Source organism: Notamacropus eugenii, chromosome 6, assembly GCF_028372415.1.
Source record: "Notamacropus eugenii isolate mMacEug1 chromosome 6, mMacEug1.pri_v2, whole genome shotgun sequence".
In the NCBI taxonomy this organism is placed as follows: domain Eukaryota; kingdom Metazoa; phylum Chordata; class Mammalia; order Diprotodontia; family Macropodidae; genus Notamacropus; species Notamacropus eugenii.
This window is the reverse complement of record NC_092877.1, coordinates 43,772,715-43,792,976: the sequence shown is the minus strand read 5'-3', so window position 1 is coordinate 43,792,976 and position 20,262 is coordinate 43,772,715. Positions and strand designations below refer to the sequence as shown.

The following is a 20,262-nucleotide window of genomic DNA, read 5'->3' as shown; positions in this document are numbered from 1 at the left end:
TACAGGAAGGAAGTAATCCGCCACTTTCTTTCCTGAAGGGGGTTGGGGCAGAGGAATTTAAAAATGTGTTTTAGTTTTGCTCTGAAAATGTCACCCTGCCTCTTTCCAGAATTAGCAGACTAAACTAACTTTGACATTCTACACAAAAACTGCTTCAGCAGCTCCAGTGCTTCCTTAAACTTGTCAAACAGAAGATTTGAGAATTTTAGAAGAATGTTTGGAGACTTAAAAGTGGTTATTTAAAGTCAAGCAAGATATGTTCTTTAATTGGGGGTTTTGCATAGATGTGATCCCTTTACTTCAGCCCTCTCTCCCAGCATTATTTTCACCTGACCTAGCCAGAGGGTGAGTGTTAGAGCTCTCAAAATCTTTGTATTTTCAAATCTGAAAACAGCAACTATTGAAATGTCACCATGGATTCTGCTCCTTGGTAGGGGCCTATTGCCTTGGCCATTCCCAGCAATATCAGCATCATCTTCTGATACCTTGTTACCCTCTGGCTATTTGGAATGGGAGCTGTCCCACACACCCCCAGCTCATCAGAATAGCTCATAGCAATGTGACATGTGAGTGGACTGAAGAGATAGCCTTCTTTCACTAGCATGGCAGAATTTTCTCAATACAAAATTGACCCATTCCTTTAAAAAGGGAAAGCACCTGTCTCTGTCCAAGTGGCATAGGGCTTGAAATGCAGATCTGTTTACTTGACTTCCAATCCTCAGAGGAAAATGAGGAGCAGGATTTAGAAAGAAGAAAAAAAGACGAGAAATTGTAGGAAGGGTGTAGTGAAGCTACAAACTAGATTTCTGCTCTACTCACTGGTATCTGTCTGTCTGTCTGTCTCTGTCTTTTTTTTCTCGTCTCTCTCTTTCTCTCTCCTCCCCCTCCTTCTCCTCTATCTCCTTCTCTTACACATAATGCAAGGCATTCCTTCTCCCCTGCTCCCTAAATATGTTCCCCCCTCTCTTCACAGGCAACAGCTCTGGTGATCTCATAACCAACCAATGGATCCCAAGAAAAGTACTGATTTACTCTCATTGTAGTTATACCAAGCCTGATATTTTCCTGAGAATTCTTTTTCAATCAAAGTGTTTGTCTTTACTGAGTGGAGCTCAGCCTAGCCTGGTACCTCATCAAGATTTGTTAAAAAAAAAAAAATCCTGAGAGTTCCTAGCCAGCAAAGGGGAAATAATTAGCATCTTGAAATCCATTTGTGAAGCAATACAGTTTACAAGATTGTCCTGCTTCAAGAACAGTGTATACACAGCTTTAAAGACTCAGGAACTCTGATTGGTGCAATGACCAAGCACAATTCTAGAGGATCCATGATGAAATAAACTAGCCATCTTCTGACAGAAAGGTGACAGATTCAAAATGTAGAATGTTACATATATTTCTGAACATGTCCTGTGCAAGAACTTGCCTTGCTTCACTATGCATGTTTTTTTTTCACCAAGGTTTTGTTTATTTTCTTTTCCTTTAGGGTAGAGGGAGTCCAATTAGCAGCAACTGGCTTTTTTCACACTGAAAAAAATAAAATTTCATCTAGTCAACTAGCACTTAGTAAACACCTACTATGTTTTAGGTATTGCGCTAAGTGCTAGGAATACAAAAAAAAAAAAAAAAAAAAAAAAAAAGGCTGAGGGCAGTCCTTGCTCTCAAGTTGCTAAAGTTTGGTGGAGGAGGCAACATGCAAACAAATTATGTATAGGATAAATTGGAGATAAGCAACAGAGGAAAAGCAATAGCTTTCAGAAAGATTGGGAAAGGATTTTTGCTTAAGGGTGGACTTTAGCTGAGACTCTAAAAATGCCAGGGAAGCTAGGAGGCAGATGTGAGGAGAAAGAGCAGTCTAGGGATGGAGGCAGTCAATGAAAATGATTGGAGTTGCCACTTTTTAAATGCTTTTAAGAAATAATTTGACAAAATTCAAATACCATTCTGTTTCTCATATATTTCCTGAGTAACACTCCTCATATGTTCATTTTTTTTTTTTGTCCATTTTTCTGTCATATTGGAAAGAACAAAGACCCACTTTCTGGATTACTACTCACCAGATGATACATGAGGCAAAAGTTGCATATAGAGAATGCATAACCAGCCAGAGCTAAAATCCAGAGACGTGTCCCTAAATGCAGTGCGACATGGAGAGCTGAAGTTATTTGTAAAAATATATATATATATATTGCTGGGACTAATTCAAAATTTCTAAGGAAGTAATTTACATTTTTGTATTTCTGAACATGGTAGAAAAGTTTTGTGGTGGTAGTTGTTTTTGTTTTATTGGGTTAATTAGTTTTTGTTTGAGTGCTTTGGGTTTTTTTTTAGACTGGGCTTCTCTATCTCACCCAGGCTAAAAATACAGTGGCTTCACTGCTAATCAATAAAAGCTTTGATCAACTCCATTTCTTATGTGGGCCATTTTGCCTCCTCTTTAAGCAATCCTATGGTCCTCTACTATCTAGGGTTCACTATATTGGTGCTGCACTTCATATGGATACCCCATTGACTTTAGGCCACTGCAGCTCAGAACTCATGAGCTCAAAAGATCCATTAGCCTCAACCTCCTCAGCAGCAGGAACTACAAGCATTCACCAGTTTACCCAACCTTTTGAGATTTAAAACAAAGTAATATCAGCCAAACATATTTTTTAACCAGCTTTTCCCTAACCAACTGATCAATGAATCAACATTTATTAAGCTCTTACTATGTATCAGGCACTATGCTAAATGCTGGGAATACAAAAAGAGGTAAAAGATAGTCCCTGTCCTCAAGGAGCTCACAATCTACTGGTGGAGAGAACAAACAAATACATACAATCAAGCTATATACAGGATAAATAGGAAATAATAGGAAAAAGGCAACAGTATGAACGCTGAAATAAATGAATGAAATATGCCTCTTTCTCTCTTAGCCTGAACAAGTCTGCCTCTATCCCTAGTACAAACAAATCTGCTATCCTCATTCATCTAGTCTAAGGTAAAGTGCAAAAGTCTCAGGGTCATCTCTCAGAGGAGACTGCTCTTAATAGTCTCAGTAACTTTTCCTCAGCAGAAAATGAAGGAATCATTAAGTGCTTGGTAAAGTGAGGGTGGCAGAGCACTCACTAACCATACCCAGTATCAGAAAGGACCAGCAAGTACCCAGGTGATGATGCTTTCTGTGTGGACATGTTATAAGAAGTTTTTACACTCCTCCCACTCTACCCAGAAGACAGTTGCTGGATTATGGCAGAGCCAATGAAGAAAAGAATTCTGGGAAGTTTGCCAGTAACTATGCTAGGAAATAGTACTAACAATGTTGGGAAGGGGACATGCTGGGTGTTGTGCAATAACCTGTGGGCTGCTTCTATTGCTACAGCTGTAGCAATATCTAAAAGTGCCACATTCCATTTCAGGTCAAGGCTAGCAATTGGGAAGCTGGCGAGACTGCTGAAACACCCTGCAAAACTTAAAACATTTCACAAAGGAAAGTAAAGAAAGAAGGGCCCAGAGAGAACAGCTAGAAGGCTCACCCCAACACACATGTTAGAGCACAATTTTCTTTCTCTATTTCTATATTCCCTAAATGGCACCGGAAAGGAGAGTTCCTCAAAAACCTGAATGATGCATCACTGGGCAAAAAGCTTAATGATAAGAAGCAGGTTACTATAATGACTCTGTCGAGTTTTAGTATAACTATATAGTGAAAGCCCTGCAATACAGAGACCTTGTACAGACCTGCAATATATAGACCATGCAGTCAGAGTCCCCAAAATTCTGTCTGCCAGGGTTCCACAAGCTCCAAAAAAAGCATGGCTGAGAGAATAAGACAGACCTTAGAAACTAGCTGAGGAAACCACTTCTGCCATATCTGAGCTGTCGTTACTCAACCCTTTAGTCCAAGGCCTCGAGAAGTTCATGCCAAGACCATTCACACACACACGCGCACACACACACACACACACACACACACACACACACACACACTACTGGGAAAACGAACACAGTTAAGCAGGGAAAGCTACTCAGTCATGCCTCTGCCCCAGCTTCATTGCTCCATTGGACAAGGACTAGCCTGGGTTTTGTCTTTTCTTTAAAGGCAGCTAGCTATTCAAGCATCCATGTAATGCACCAGGCCACATGTACCAACTTAGATATTAGCTTCCTCTGAGGTTGCCTCTAGGAAACAGCAGAGTAAAGGAGACAGGAGCTCTTATTGGGTTCTGTAAGCAGCCTTCTCGATCTCCTAACAAACAGCCCTGGCACCCTGATTGTATACCCACAATCAGGTTTTATTTCTCTTTCTTATGATGTGCTGCCTGTTTTGTTACACATTTATTTTTATTTTCAAAGTCTGTCAAAGCCTGAAACAATTTCACATCCTGAGAAATCTGCTGATTATGCTCAAAACAAATGTTTAGTACTCTAAGCTGCTAATATCAGGAGTATAATATGCAATGGAATCTTACAAATTATATTCTATTTCAAAAAGATAACAGCTTCATAAAATGATAAAGTGGCTTCTAAGAAGTCCCCTGATATTCTGGAATTATAAATCTCTCCCATATTCTGCAGCAATTTGGCAGCATGGTTAAATAACATTTATATCCAAAATACTTTCTTATCAAGAAGGAATGCATTAAAGAAATCTAAATTAAATTTCTCAGCATGCTAGCTGCTCAAATTCCTCACTCTATGATGAAGATCTAAATAATTCACTAATCATCACAGCAAAAATTTTCATTTAAAATTAAAATGGAAAATTTTCACCAATAATACTAACGCCTTTTAACTCACTTGGCCTTTTTCAATTGGAAAGGTCTGACTTCCCACTGTCTTTTTCTGATCTACTTTTATTATTAGTTTCTTGTGTGTGTATATGTGTATGTATATGCATGTGTATTACATATGTGTTAGTATCTGTACATCTATGTATGCATACATGCCTGGATATATGTAATGTCCATATGTTCATATATGTACAGTGTGCATGCATACATATATAACACACACAAGCATGCTCTATTTCTACCAGGATTTAACAGGAGCTACTTTTTTAATAGCCCAAACCATTGAGGAAGAATAAAACATTAATCAAAAAATATAATTAACTTGAAAACATCAATACCAACTACAGACCTCACAGAATTGTTATGAGAATACATTAGCAAACTTTAAAGATTTATGTAAAAATAATAGTATTAGAGATTTAGAGTTAGAAGTGACAGTAGAAATCATTTAGTTGAACACCCCAGGTTATGAATAAGGAAACTGAGGCTCAGAGAGTTTGAGCGCCTTGACCCAGGTAACATAGATATATTTGGCTAAGATAGGATTCAATCCAGATCATCTCATTCTAAATCCAGTGCTTTTTTTCACTCAATGTATAACACACATTAAATTGTTATTATTCTTATAACTTTTAGTAAAAAAAAATGGACATAACTTTTGAGATTATAAGTAGGTAGAGTGAATACAATATTTGCCTTTCAGTCAGGAAGACCTGAGTTTGAATTCTGCCTCAGATATTTGTTAGCTGTGTTACCCTTAGCAAATTATTTAACTTTTCTTCCTTATTTTCCCGATCTGTAAAAAGAGGATGAAAAAAGCACTTATATCACAGGGTTCTTTTAAGGATCAAATGAGATAATATATACAAACACTTTGCAACCCTATGGCACTTCCACATCTAATTCTTGTACAAAGATGAAAGAAGTTAATATCCTCTGCTCATTTTTGGTGTACAATGGGTAAATGGGGATAGATCTCTAGCTCTCTATCATTTCCCTCCCACAAAAAATACTGATTCAAGGGGTGGAGCCAAGATGGCAGAGTAGAAAGACATACATACTTTAGCTTTTCTCCCACAGCCCATAAAATACCTGTAAAGAAAGACTCTCTACAAATTCTAGAGCAGCAGAAGCCAAAGAAAGATGGAGTGGAGGAGAATTCCAGTCCAGGGTGACCTGGAAGGACAATGGAAAAGGTCTGTTGCACCAGACTCAGAGTGAAGCCCAGCCCAATCTTGGCCATATGACTCTGGGAGGAGCAGGACCAGAGCAGGTTTTGTGGATGAAATCCTGGAAGCAGCAGCAGTTTGCAGATCCCTCAACCCACACACACCAAAGGTCAGTGAGAGGGCCTTTTCAACATGAAGGAGAAGGGAGCAGAGTCCACTCCTGGTCCTAGCCCAAGGCAGCGGTAGAGGCTGGGCAGCTGGAGTTTTTGGCCACTGCAGGCAGGCAGCAGCCTGTGTCCACTGTTCCATTGTTGGAGCACTGAGCATAAAGTCTCTGGGGGAACTGAGCAGCTGATCTGAATCTCAGCCATGAGTGGAGGCCCTGTCCCCACCTAAAGCCCCTGGGAGAATTGAGCAGCTGATCTGAATCTCAACCCTGAGCATGGTCCTGGGGTGAGCATGAGCACTAGGACCTTTCTCTTGACGAAAGAGTCAGAAGTCAAGTAACTGGCTGGGAAAATTCCCCAAAAAGGGAAAAAAAATAAGACCGTAGAAGGTTACTTTCTTGGTGGACAGGTATTTCCTTCCATCCTTTCAGATAAGGAAGAACAAAGCATACTATCAGAGGAAGTCAAGGCTTCTGCATCCAGGACCTCCAAAATGAATATACAATGGGCCCAGGCCATGGAAGACCTTGAAAAGCCAGTCAGCAGTTTGCCAAAGGAGACCCCAAAAAATGCTGAGGAAAATAACACCTTTAAAAATAGATTAACTCTATTGGAAAAAGAGGTCCAAAAAGCCAATAAGGAGAAGAAGACTTTAGAAAGCAGAATTAGCCTAATGGAATAGGAGGTTCAAAAGCTCACTGAAGAAAACAGTTCCTTAAAAATGAGAGTGGAGTTCAGGGAAGGTAATGTCTATATGATAAACCAAGAAATTGCAAGACAAAATGAAAGGAATGAAAAAATAGAAGATAATCTGAAATATCTCATTGGAAAAACAACTGATCTGGAAAATAGATCCAGGAGAGACAACATACAACAAGTATGGGACTTCCTGAAAGCCATGATCAGAAGAAGAACCTAGACATCATCTTTCATGACATTATCAAGGAAAACTGCCCTGATATTGTAGAACCAGAGGGGAAAATAAATATTGAAAGAATACACCAATCACCTCCTGAAAGAGACCCTAAAGGAGAAATTCTTAGGAACATTGTGGTCAAATTTCAGAGTTCCCTGGTCAAGGAGAAAATATTGCAGGCAGCTAGAAAGAAACAATTCGAGTATTGTGGAAATACAATCAGGATAACACAGGATCTGACAGCTTCTATATTAAGGGATTGAAGGGTTTGGAATAGGATATTCCAGGAGTCAAAGCAACTGGGATTAAAATTAAGAATCACCTACCCAGCAAAACTGAGTATAATACTTCAAGAGAATAAATTGTCATTCAATGATATAGAAGACTTTCAAGCATTCTTGATGAAAAGACCAGAACTGAAGAGAAAATCTGACTTTCAAACACAAGAACCATGAGAAGCATGAAAAGGTAAACAGGAAAGAGAAATAATAAAGGACTTTCTAAAGCTGAACTATTTACATTCTTACATAGAAAGATAATATGTGTAACTCGAGACTTTTCTCAGTATTTGGGTAAGTGGAGGGATTTTACACACACACACACGCACACACACACATTCACACACACAGAGCACACGTTGAGTTGAATCATAAGAAATGATATCTATAAAAAATAAAATTAAGGGGTGAGAGAGGAATATATTGAGAGGAGAAAGGGAGAAATGGAGATAAGAAATAAGAGATAAGAAAAATCTTTTTCAATGGAGGAGAAAAGGGAGGAGGTGAGAGGGGAAAAGTGTATATATATATATATATATATATATATATATATATATATATATATATATATATATAGAGAGAGAGAGAGAGAGAGAGAGAGAGAGAGAGAGAGAGAGAGAGAGAGAGAGAGAGAGAGAGCCTGTATAGAATTGGTTGCCTTCTCAGTTGGGATGGATAGGGAGGGAAGAAGGCAGAGAAGTTGGAAATCAAAGTATAAAAAAGGAATGTTGAGAATTGTTATTGCATATAACTGAGAAATAAGAAATACAGTTAATGGGGTATAGAAATCTATCTTGTCCTTCAAGAAAAGAGAAAAGATGGGGATAAGAGAAAGGTGGGGTGTGATAGAAGAGAGGGCACATTGAGGGAAGGGGTAATCAAAATGCAAGGTGTTATGAGGTGGGGGAGGGGAGAGATGGGGAGAATAATTGGAACTCAAAATTTTGTGGAAATGAATGTCGAAATCTAAAAATACATAAATAAAAATATAAAAAAATACTGATTCACTTTTAGGACAACATGAGATTTAGTCCAAAGGATATTAATTCAGCTATTCATTTTTCCTAATTCATTAAATTTCCTTTAAAATATTACCCATATGGAACCAATGAATTGGGTATGCAACCTAAAAAAAATCTAGAAAAAGAACAAATTAAAAATCCTTAATTAAGCAACAAGTTGGAAATCCTGATAATCAAAGGTGAGATTAATAAGACTGAAAATAAATATTAACCTTTTGGGTTTCTTTTTGTCTGTTTTGATTCCTCCTTTTGCACTCTCAAACATGTTCAATTTATTTTTTTAGATATCTCATAAATACGGAAGAATTTATTTTTCTACTACTTCTTTTCTTGATACTTTTACTTATTAGCCTCCCCTGAGTTTCTCTTGTTTGGATTCTCTGAAGGTTGAATAATATGCTAGTCATCATTTTGTTTTATTATGAAGGGGTATTTCAAATGTCTTTTACTGAAGGTCCAAGTTTTTCTTTGATGATTAGGTTCAGCTTTTCAGTTGTTTTGGGATCTAACTTGAACGACTTTGCCTTTCATAATATTCTATTCCATTCTTTTCTTTGGTTTCTTGTGATGGCAGAATAATCTAGGATTATATAAATTAGTATTCTTTCATAGATGGAGGTCTTTCTCCTGGTTGCTTGCAAAATGTTGTATTACTGAAATTGTAAAATGTAAACATTATCTACCTTGGAGTTTTAGGTCTGCATATGTATGACTTCTATATGTATCTGTGTGTATTTGTGCTTTGTGATAGTTTTGTTAATTCAATCAATATTTTGTTGTATGTATGCAAAAATTCATGAAATTATCCTACATTTTCCTACTCTCTGGTATTCAGCTTTTCCCTTCATATATCCTGTTCTTATGGGAGACTATGATAATTAAACTATCTCTGTGTATCCTATCTTCAAGATCAATTACTTGGGCTATTATGGAAATTACAAGGGACATTTTTAAGTTGTTGCATTCTAGTTCTCTTCTGCTAAATTTCCTCCCATCCCTGTCCCTGTTTCTAAGTGCTCTAAATCTGCCATTCTCTCTTTCAGAGTCTGTATTCCTTTAATATAATTTCCATCATTTTTTCTATGTAGGTCTACCTTACAGTTTGACTTTTTAAATTCTTCAGTGATCCCTAACTTCATTTCATTTCTCTTTCCAAGGCTTATTATTCTTAGAAACCATTTTGATGTCTTACTTTAGTTACACTCTCTCTAGGGATTTGAACAGCTCTATTTTTCAAAGAAAGAATTTTTGGTTCATTTTCCTTCATAGTATAATACTTGTTACATTGTGTTCTTGCCTCGCTAAATTTTTATTCATTTTTTTTTCTATTTTTATTAGTCTCTTGGATGACTTATTCTATATGGGAGTTAGGTTTATACTGAGGCTTTTTCTCTTCAAATTTTTGTCTTTCACCTTTTATTTTGTATGCCCAGTGGTTTATCTCTGGTTTCATTCCTCACTCCTTGACTTCCTTCTCTTCTGTTACTGCAGAGAAGTCTCCTCCTCTTCCTAAGGCTGGCATTATCTGTCTCCTCATGCTAGCAAAGTATCCCTGACAACAAAATGTTCCATGAGAAGAGAATTATTCCCATTATAGGTTTCTAGCTTCCATTTTCTCTGGCACAGAAATTATTTCCCATCGACTTGGCTCCAAGATGCCACATATCCCTTATCCTTCTTCCAGTTACCCTCCCTTTCAGTAAGATTTGGGGGGATGAAAATGAGTGTTCAGACTTAGTCACTTCCATTAGTGGACAGTGCAGGAATACCAACAGTCAGAATCAGAAACATATACCTACAAAGTTGTTTGTATTAACTGCACACAGAAGACAGTTGGGATTGGGGGTGAGTTTGCTGAGTATATTCCAATTTGGAGGATTATTTCATGAGGTTTTTGTATTTTTTTTTTGTATTTTCACTTTTCCTGGTATTATCTGTCTTCTTTTTTGCTTGTGGTTTCAGTCTATTCTACATTTAGCCAGCTAAGTGGTATCATGGTAGAATGGAAAGAGCACTGTACCTGGAGGACCCAAAATCAAGTTTGTCTTCAGACCCTTACACCTATATGACCCTAGGCAAGTCCATTTAACTTCTACCTGCCTCAGTCTCCTTATCTAAAAATAAGGGTAATGATAGTACCTACTTCTCATGGTTCTTGTGAGAATAAAATGAGATATTTATTAGGCACTCTGAACATCTTAAGTACTATGCAAATGCTATCATATCTGATGCATTATGGGGAGGGGGCTTCAAGTTGTAAATATCTGCAGAAAACAATAGTGGTCCCTTAATGATTTTTGTTGTTGATCAATCATTTTTCAGTCTTATCCAACTCTCCATGAACCTATTTGGGGTTATCTTGGCAAAGAGACTAGTTGTTTGTCATTTCCTTCTCCATCTCATCTGACAGATCGTGAAACTGAGGCAAACAGGATAAAGTCATTTGCTCACACAACTAGCAAATGTTTGAGGCCAGATTTGAACTCAGGAAGATAAGTCTTCCTGATTCCAGGCCTGGTACTCTTTATAGTGTCCCACTTACTTATCTACCTTAATGATTACATCTCTTACAGAATTGTGAGGGGGAAAAAACAGTACTTTGTAAAATTTAAAATGCTCTCCAAATGTCAACTGTTGTTACTAAGCTTACTTACAGGATTTATAAACTTATTATGGATCATTGACTCATTGGATTTAAAGATGTTAGAGGTTTTAGCCATCATCTACTCCAACTCCAACTCCAAGACTTAGATGTAAGGAGTATATGAGGTGGTGACCCCCTGCCTCCCATCCCTCACAAAGGGTTTGTGGAATCTACTACTCTACCCAAGGTCTTCTGACTAAAAATGAAGGTCTTTTTGCATTCTATCAAGCTGCCTTCATCAAAGTCTCACAACAACCTTAAAATCACCATCTTTCAAATTTACTATTAAATATCTTATAAGTGACTTTAACATTTAATTGTATAACTTGCTTTTGAATGCAAGTTTCCTGAGTCCTGTGTCCTTTTTACTCTCTAAGAGCATACGCGTCCTCTAGGGAGGAGGAGAGGGAAGAAGAGGGAAGGGAAATAAGCATATCTCTAAATCATATCCTCATAGCCAGGCATTACATGCAAAAATCTCCATCTTCACAATAGTCCTGGGAGGCAGGTTCTATTATTATTTCCATTATTTCCATTTTTCAGCTGATGAAACTAAAGTAAAGAATGGGTTAAGTGACTTGCCCAAGTTCACATAGCTAGTACATATCTGAGACCAGATCTGAACTCAGATCTTCCTGACTTCTAGCCCACTGTTCTATCTATTGCACCACCAACTGTTTTTGGAGAGGCACCCTACAGGTTATGTACTACAGTCTACTCAATTTATATAACAGCACTGTGCCTGTGTAATGGTAATTTAAATGAGAAGGTCTTTTCCATTCATTAATAGATCCATGTGACCTGTCTGGGTCACATGGAAACCTGAGTCACATGAGTTTGAGTCACATAGAGCCTGTGGTGGGAGGAGTTTGTGGAAGAGGTGGAGTAGGAAAGGTGGAACAGAAAGAGGCAGAGCTACAGCAGAGCTGAGAGGAAATTGATCAGTCTTGTCAAAGCTATGAAGGATGCAGGCAAGCAGGCAGCTGGCTAGTGTGAGTGAAAGAGCTTGTTTGTGATTTGTTTAATGGAGCTGGTTTGTGGGAAGCATGGCAGGGGGGCAGGCTTGGGGCTGGTGTTGCTCTCTGCATTGTTATTGTATATAGACTTCTTTGTTGCTGTGATGGATTTGGCTTTCCATTGTTTGAATAAGTGTTTTGGTTCTGTCCTCCATGTGGAGAGTCTGTGAAATTTTGAGATTCAGAATTATACCAGCATATTTATTGTCACTGTAGGCATTGTGAATACCACATTGACCCTACATCCTGGTACATAAGAGGTGTTTAATAAATTCTTTTTTGATCCTCTGATCATAGATAAGGAAAATGAGGCCAAATGAAGTCAAGTAACTTATCTAGTAAGATGTCCTAGTGTCAGAATGGGAACATCAAACGTCTGACTGCAAAAACAATGATATTTCTACTCTATCCTAGTATGTCACTTTAAACTAATAAGTAATAATTATTTTAAAAGTATCTAGAATATGTTTCTCATGCTCCTCACATGCAAAAGTCTTGCCATTTGCATTCAGATCATTCAATTAGCTTAAAGCTAAGATTTTAGAGAATGATTTTGTCCCTAGTGGCTCTGACACCTCATTGGCTTTCTACTATATGGCCTTGTGAAGAAAGAATGATGGCCCAAGGAGGAGTCCTCCTTTTAGGAATTCAAAATGCTACATTCATTTGCCATATTTTCTTCTACATTACAGGTAGGCATTTTCATATTTTTGAGGTCTCCATAGGTTTATTCCAACCAGGAACAATGTTTATAAGTATGCTAGTAACTTTTGGAGGTATCTCACTCAAAGTGAGAATGCTATAAGACTTTAGCCTGAAAGGGCCAGGGTCTCCCATTGCATCCTGGGCCATCTCCAGCCATCCTGATGAATATCAGGTCACTAGACCCAGATGGCTCAGGAGAAGAAAGTGAGCTTGGTGACTTTGCACAGCCCTCACTCACTCAAAGCAAAGTCAACTGCAAGTCATGTCATCATCTTGATGTCATGGTCCTCTTCTAGAATGAAGGACAAACACAACAACAACAACAACAAAACACAACAACTTCTGCAAGGTAAAAATTGATGACTATTTTTATGATGAAGTGAGTCAACAGCCTAGATTTTTCACTAACAAGTAACATCTGAAGGACAGTAGTCAGAGAATGACATTATTTAGAATACTATTTAAAGAAGTATTAATACCAAGGTGAAGTTTGGAACTTTTCTTTTGAAAATACCTACCAAACATATCATTTTTCCATATAACCTTTTCTTTTGGGTTCCTGTAACACTTTGTGCCGATCCCATAATTGTAATCACGTTAGTTTATATTTTATTCATTTATATGCATAGTCCATCTCTGTTTCAAAAACCATGTACTACTTATAGGCAGGGACAATGTCATCTTTGTATTCCTTCTCACAGTGACTATGACAGGGTCATGCAAAAGGTTGAAACCAAACAAATGTGGACTTTAATTATCAACTGCTACTTTACCCAAACCCAGTTTTCAATAATAGGGCTCATTTGAAAATGCATGGAGAAAATGCATCCTGATTTTTTTCACTTAGTCAAAAGGTTTCTGAGGGCATACACACATCTCTATCATACTAGTTTGGGACTTCAGAACTTCAAATAGCTTTAGTGTCTAAAGCCCTAGGTAGCTTTATTCTGTCTTTCAAGAGATGCTTTTAATAATCTGCTACAATTTATCAGAGAGAAGGTATTCATTTGCCTTCTTAGCTCACCCAATTAGTTCTCTAAGCACTTCCTGCTCTCTTCTGCATCCCCTGTCTTCCTTTGAAACTGCTTTGTTCTTCACTCAGCTTTCTGGTCCACATCTGCCATTTCCAAGAAAGGGTTTCCCTGGCAACCAGACTTACTAATTCTTTCCAAAACCCCCTCCCAATAGGGAGCTGAAATTAGCATACAATCCCTTGAGTGTATTGACTAACACTTCTTCAGAAATCTCTGAAAGCTTCCAGTGGTTTAGGGCTTGCCCTCTATCAGAGATTTTTGACCCATATATGCTTCTAAAGAGGATATCTTTCCTTCAGAAGATTTTTGAAATATATTTAAACAGAACATAAGGTCTTAAAGCAATATATAATGCTTTTTGTCATTTGCTACCTTCAGTGTCCCTAGGACTATGTGGTTCATAAATGTTATTCAGAGAATAAGATGCTCCTTGCCCTGCTGACACCTTGCTGTCCCTGACGGTACCAAGAAAACAATGCTTTCAAAATCTATGTCCTAAAAATAAGACCCAGATGAGGTGTAGCTAGAGTCAGTAACTTGGATGCTAAGGATGAAGAAGACACACTAGGTGTCATCATAAAGAACACTTCTACAACTCTGAAAGGCAGATGGGGACAGTGACTAATTCTTCATCATCAACTAGGAGGATAGTGATAACCTCATCAGGGAAAGGAAGCAACATGTCATAGATCTGTCATGTCCTGGCAAAGTCTTTGCTCAGGGTCCTTTGGAGGTGACAGTTAAGGCTACTATAATTTCATGCATGGTATAGGATTATCTAGACCTCAGGATAATAGGACTGAAAATTAAAGGGACATCAGATCACGTCTAGTTTAGGTCTATGGACTTCTAATAGTTCTGTAGATAAATTTTTGGGGTCTTAGGTCGAAAAAAACCTACATTTTTGTTTCAATATAATCAGTTTATTTTGAAATCCTATTTTACTTCATGCATTTAAAAACATGATTCTGAAAAGGAGTCTATAGACTTCACCAGACTGTCCAAAGGGTCTATGACACAAAAAAATGTGAAGAACCTCTGATCTAATCCAACCCCTCATCATAAAGATTAGGGAACTCATGCCTAGAGACATCAAAGGACTTGTTCAGAGTAGCACACCTGTCAAGTAAGAAAGGTAGGAAATGTACTAGTTCCTCTGACTGAAGTCCACATTTTTTTCCAGTACATCACATTACTATCTAACTATACCCAACAATACGATCTAAAATCAGCATGCTTCTTTAAGGCTTATAAGTCATTTTTACATGCTTATAACATCTGACTCTCAAAACAACCCTGTGCCATAGGTAATATTAGCCCCATCTCACAAATGGGGAGACTAAAGCTCAAAAAAGGTAAACAATTTATCTTTGGTCACAAAACTATCAAGGATCAGGGGCAGGTCTCATGATTTGAGGTCTCTCCTAATTACAAGTTCAGGGTTGTTTTCTATATACAATGATGCTTTTCTTAGTTTCTAATGATAATTTGGCCCAAGTTTAGCCTAAGTAAATCAATTGCCAAAAAAAGGCTATGAACACATAAAAACAGCCCTTATCAGCTAACATTTGATCTCTTTGCTAAGCCACGGGAAATAACAATTGAGAATACAAACTTGTTTATAAAACATAGTGGGGAATTTAGTGAAAGAGAATGTGCCCATATTGCCTCTTTAATCAATGAAAAGCAGTTTACCTGTTTATGATGCTGTGACTTTCAGCAGTTAAACCCCAAAGTCCCCATGCTATGTCATGACTACATTAAGTCTGTAATGCAGATCTGGGGATCGAATCTGATCCACATTTTAGAATGACATTGATAAGTTGGAGAGTGTCCAGAAAGAAATGGCACAGATTATGAGGGACCTTGAGACCATAACATCTGAGAATCTATTAAAAGAATGAAGGACAATAATGTGAAGAAAATACTTAAGAGCAAACATAACAGCTATCTTTCTTCAAGTATTTTGAATGAATATCATGTAAGAAGTAGACCTCGGTTTCTTAAGTCCGGAAGGTAGAACTAGAGTCAATAAGTGGAAGCTACAAAGGAACAGATTTGGGCTCTATGGAAAAGAAGGAAGGAAAGGGGAAAGGAAGGGGGAAATGAAAGGGGAAAGGAGAGGAAAGGAAAAGAAGAAAGGAAGGAAAGAAGGAGAGAAAAAGAGAAGAATGAAAGAAAGAGAAAGAAAGAAGGGAGGAAGGAAGGAAGGAAGGAAGGAAGGAAGGAAGGAAGGAAGGAAGGAAGGAAGGAAAGGAAAGGAAAAGAAAAGAAATAAAGAAATAATAAAAATATCCTAACAATCATAACTGTCCAAAAATGTAATGCAATATCTCAGATGATAAGCAGTTCGCCAAAAACGGAGATCTTCATGTGCAGAGGCTGTATGTTAGGGATACCATCAAGGAACATGTACACACTCATATGACCAATATATTTACACAACGGACAATGTTATCAGAATCTAGCCAAATAGTGATTCAATTTTTTTAAACAAGACTCGTTAATCCTTTTTGGGTCATGAACTTCGGCATTCTGATGAAGCATATGAAGCCCTTCTCAGAACAGTTTTGAAATAATTAAAGGAAATGCTAAATTTCAATTAGAGGTCAGTCAAAATAAAGATGTAGTTTTCCCATCAAGGATCAAGACCCCTAGAAATTTATCCATGGACCAGATTAAGAAATCATTGTTCTAAATGATTCCTGTCTTTACATTATTGCTGCATGATCTGTTTCTCCTAACTCAAAAAATTAAATAACATTACAATCACAAAACCCTGGCTGTAATCCTAAGAAATCAAAAGGAACTTTTCTGGTCCTCACTTTATGTTTTATAAGAATTCCTCAATGATTTCTATGCTTACCATAGTTATATTTTTTCTTTGACTAAGGGCAGAATATTCACTCCATAAAAGTCCAAGTCTGATATCTCATAAAGTTGAGGAGGTAACCCTGGGTCTCAAGATAAGCTTAAGGAGTACAAGCTCTGCCAAGTTCTACCTAACCTCTCAGATTCTACCAACTGAATGTAACCCCAGTGACATACTTTGTTTGCTATCTAAGGATCAGTCTAGTTAAGTATAGAAATATTCAGGATCAGTTTGGTCCCCACATAAAGAGTCTTTGTCCACAGCAATTTAGGGGAAAAAAAAATACAGGATCAATGTAAATCTGATGGGGTTCTCTTCTACTTCCAAAGGCAATGATGAATTAGTGCAAATGAGGGCAAAGGATGCTAAAGACACAGGTTTTAGAGCATCTGCAAATATTTGTGTATTGATTGTGAGATCTTTGTTCAATGACCAACAAGCTGATGGACCACTGGAGAAGCAGAACTTCATACATAATGACATTTTTCACTATAAATGAAATCAGAAGACATATCAATATTGCACGTAAATGAAAAGATGACTCATAGCAAACAGTTGTCAAAGAGCTGAACAGCAGAGCTTATTTGGATTTATCCTTTACTCAAAGATTTTTAAAAAACCTTATTTTGTGGGACATTTGGTCACCTCATCCTGCCATGGTCAAAAGAAGTATTAACAAACACAGTATCATAAAGGTAATGAAAGTTTATCTTCCAATATCTGTTATAGAAGATGAAGTCAGAAAGATCCTTCAAATTTAGTCAACATATACCCAAATAAGCAGTTATTTCTATGTGAATATAGGAAAGGATCAGGCTGAATCATATTTGGATAATTGCATAGCACTTTCAATGACCTCAAGCTGTTACCTGATTTAGCAATGGATGTTTCGGGAATGCATATTCTCCCAGTCATGCTTACACAACTGGATAATCAAACCAAAAAGTCTTAGACAAATCAAAACTACAAGTGAGCAAAAGGCAATGAATGGACACATGATGGGGGAAAAGCTGTGGGTAAAAAAAAAATGCTAAATATTTCCCTTCTGCGAAAAGTCCCATAACAACAGACTCACAGTATCTTCGAGTGAGAATATTTCTGGGGCTATCTAGTCCAGCTGTATATAAACCCCTTTCTACAGGCATGTTCACTCCTTAATTCCTCTCAGGGTTGACTCCAAACTCTCTGGAATTCTTTCTCCACTATGTCTCCATGCAGGTAACTTTTTCTTTTCCTTACCCCCAACCACTTTTTTGGCCTCTTTTTAGACACTATCTTCCCCTATTATAATGTAAGCCCTCTGAGGGCAGGAACTGTCTTTATGCTTGTATATGTATTACTAGTGCTTAATATAATGCCTGGTACATACTATTTAATACATGTGCGTTTACTTGTTGACATAATGTAGAAAGCTAATAGATGAACTGCCCAAGGGTTACTCTAATATGTATGGAATATTAAAGGAATAAGAGAAATCCAGCTTTTAGCAAATTTGATGGATTCACTATGGAGGATTTGTGGAAAGTCAAGGAGAATAATCCTTTAAGATAAATAGATGTGGCTCAACTACAGTCAGAAACGGCCAAAGGGTGCTCGCATTTATGAGATCATCTATCTATTAAAAATCTAAAGTGACTGGGTTATCTGGGATCTCCCCCTCTCCCCAAGAAAATGTCTTTCAAAACAGCAACTGAAAATGAGCTTCTCACACTACATTTCAGAACATCTGTGCCAGGTGCCAACTGGACTTTTTGGTGTTTTACTCCTATTGTCTACTCCATATGGGCATATGACAAATGGGCATGTGGCAAGTGAGGGCAACTAGAAATCCAAAGTAGTCCATGACAAGTCCTATAGCACTGCAGGTCTCCCAGCCTCAGCACTCATCTACGTTCTTTTTTTAGACTTCTTAAATATAATACTATTCCTACTTTCACTTGATTGAAATGGATGAAGATGACCCAAACTTGCCACTCAGTAGTTCTCCCTACTATCACGGCCTCACTCCATACATCTGTGTTCACTCTCTCAAGGCCATACTCCAAACAACCAAACAGCATATACCCACACTATGTTTGCTTTCTGATTCCCCTAAACATCCCTGGTGGAACTGCCATCATCTATTCCCCACTTTAGCCACCCTTGTAATAATGGGTAATAAGAGAAAATGTGGCCAGAGAGCATCTGTCTTCCAGTTCTGTCTCTGAAACATCTCAAGTTGCTGACAGAACTATGAACAGAACATTATCTAATCTCAGAACTTAGCTCCATCGTGTGTCTTGTCAATACCATTTTTAGCACTTCAATTGTTTTTTTTAATCCAGTAGAAAAGTGTTAACACAGCAGAATTGATTTTCAGATCATAGCAGAGACTCATGAATTATATTACCAAGTAAAAAAAAATGACTATAACGGTGAGATGTTTTAAAGGTGCACATGAAAGCCTGCAACAGACAAGTGCTATAGCCTACAGGAAATAATCACCAGCTGGCTGAGGATATAAATGTCCAGTTGCTGAGACAGGGAGGGAAAGGTTGAAAAGGCTAAAGGTCAAAGGCCTGTTTTATTTCAAGAATGAGATGGTGGAAAAGAGAGTTGTTAAACTGCCTGAGAGATAACGGGGACAAGACCTCAGAGGTCCATTTAGAGATTTGTGCTGTCAGCTTCCCCAGTCAGGTCAGCATGGACTCTGTTAAATGGCATATATTTATAATTGCATCTGGATGTGATTTTAACATGAAAAGTACAATTTAGAAAATTAAATCCACCCATCAATTAGAAGTGCCTTGTTATATAACAAGAGTTAATCCTTGCCAAACTTGAAAAATGTCTTCCTTTTAGGGTGAGAAAGGGTTATTTCAAATGACTTTATCCCCATTTACCAAAACGATAACAAATTCATTGCCTCATTTTCTAATCAATAATTTCTACTTCTATATCTTTACTCTTGACTCCCTCATACATCCCTCCTTTCCCCATATACGTATATAGGATTTCTGTCTCTTTCATCAGAGGCGGGTTATCAATAATTTCTCTTCTCTATTATGAGCTTCTGTCACCTTGTAATTTTCAGTGGCCTGGAAAATCAGTGACCAAGCTTTCTCAAATCATATATAAAACAAGAGAAGCAGCATGGGGTACTGAAAGAAAGTTGGCCTCAAAGCCAAGAAGACTTGGATGAAGTCCTGCCCTTAACACATACCAGTTGTATGACAAGTCATTTAACCTCTTCTACAGTTATAGGCAACTGTCTAAGAGTATAAGATGTAGAGAAGGTGCTGACTTGCATTAGTAGGTGTTTCCTTCTATTACTAGAGGCAGCTAGGTGTCACAAAGGATGGAGCACTGAACCCAGAGTTAGGAAGTTCCAAATTCAAACCTAGTCTTAGACACTTACTAGCTGAGTGATGCTGGGCAAGTCACTTAAATATTATTTGCCTCAGTTTCCTCAATTGTAAAATGAGGATAACAATAGTCCTACCTCACAAGAGTGCTGTGGGAATCAAATGAGATATTCACAAAATGCTCAGTACAGCCTAGCACATAGTGTGTATGTGTTGGTTCTTTGTTGCCGAAGACCACGCCATCAGAGAAATGATAACATGACTTACACGTGACTTTGTTCTGAGTGAGGGAGGGCTGTGCAGGTCACCAGCCTCACTTCTCC

General features: G+C 37.8%; 1 protein-coding gene across 1 annotated transcript in view; it reads right to left on the bottom strand.

The window, feature by feature from the left end:
• Positions 1-20,262, bottom strand: part of SPON1 (spondin 1) — a 397,925-nt gene that overhangs the window by 216,801 nt on the left and 160,862 nt on the right. The window lies entirely within an intron of this gene.